At 57.5% G+C, this 1,476-nt stretch overlaps 1 pseudogene; it reads right to left on the bottom strand.

Moving 5' to 3' along the window:
* Window positions 1–11: 11 nt before the first annotated feature.
* Window positions 12–955, bottom strand: LOC122364912 (annotated as a pseudogene).
* Window positions 956–1,476: the final 521 nt, after the last annotated feature.

The raw sequence follows: 1,476 nt of genomic DNA, 5'->3' as shown, positions 1-1,476 counted from the left end.
CTCGTGCTGGCCTTCTCGGCCGAGATGACTGTGCGTATGTGACTAGCGGGAATTGGGATGCGCGCGGATACGGCACCAGGTTCGTCTGGAACTCCGTGAGTCCACGTTGACGCTCCTTCGAAGCGCAACGAGGCAGTGATTGAGGAGACCACTTTGGCTGATGAGCCGTTCAGGTTGGTGTACGTCGGGCGCTCGATGTCCAGTTCTTCTGGCACAGCTGGTAAATGGCCTCGTTGTCGACCATAAATTCCACCTCAGTGTGCTCCAGAGTTGTGTGCGTGAAGAGCAGTGCGTTGTACGGCTCCACCACGGCTGTGGCCACTTGCGGGGCTGGGTAGATCGAGAAGCACAGCTTGGACTTCTTGCCGTAGTCGACGCTAAGCCGTCCATCAACATCGAGGTGAAGCCGGAGCCGGTGCCGCCGCCGAACGAGTGGAAGATGAGGAAGCCCTGCAGGCCGGTGCACTGGTCGGCCAGCTTCCTGATGCGGTCCATGGACACCTCGTCGACCTCCTTGCCGATGGTGTAGTGTCCGCGGGCGTAGTTGTTGGCGGCGTCCTCCTTGCCGGACTGAAGCTGAGACGGGTGGAAGAGTTGGCGGTACGTGCCCGTGCGCACCTCGTCAATCACAGTTGGCTCGAGGTCTATGAACATGGCGCGCGGCACATGCTTACCGGAGCCCGTCTCGGAGAGAACGTGTTGAAGCTGTCGTCGTTGGCCGTGTTGGTGTCGGATGGCATCTGGCCGTCGGGCTGGATGCCGTGCTCGAGGCAGTAGAGTTCCCAGCAGGCGTTGCCCATTTGGACACCGGCCTGGCCGATGTGAATGGAGATCACCTCACGCATGGTGGAGGGAAATGAGATACGAGAAAGGAAGAACGAGAATCGACTCTGGACGTGTTGCCTCAGCGATAATCGGACCTGGCCTGATGCCGGGAAAGACCTCAAGGGACGTTTCCCGAATGGACACTCACACGTAAGTGATCTGCAGGTGTTCTGGTAAAACTTCTCCGACCAGCCAGTACAGCCTCTGACACACACTCGGGACATGTATCCAGTACTGGGGCGCTGCTATTAGCTCCGCCTGCCTGTCAGACACTGTAGGGGCAATGTTTTGGCTCGTTGCTAGGGAATGAGGAGGCCACTGGGTGATCGAACAATGGATCGCCGGCCGGCGCGCTGCTGGAAGCGGCGACAAGGACGGCTCGCACGCAGCTCTGTTTACACCTGTGTGGCGATATCTGGACACGCCTGTCCAACGTAAATATCCTGTGGGACAGGACGTCAATGCTGATGTCCCTGTGGCGTGAGGAGGCTCTATAAAGCAGGAGGGGAAATGGAGGCGTAAAATGATGGGTTCTTAGGAAATAGCTCAGCAATGAACGTATACCTGCCAAACATACCTGCTTCATTGCGTTCTGAGGGAAAGAAGACAGAACCTGAACTGTTTGAGTCGTCGACGATATATCTGCTTGGG

Source organism: Amphibalanus amphitrite, unplaced genomic scaffold (genome assembly GCF_019059575.1).
Source record: "Amphibalanus amphitrite isolate SeventyFive unplaced genomic scaffold, NRLGWU_Aamphi_draft 000707F_arrow, whole genome shotgun sequence".
Lineage (NCBI taxonomy): Eukaryota > Metazoa > Arthropoda > Thecostraca > Balanomorpha > Balanidae > Amphibalanus > Amphibalanus amphitrite.
Note: the sequence above shows the minus strand (reverse complement) of the source record. Positions and strands in the feature narration are given on the sequence as shown.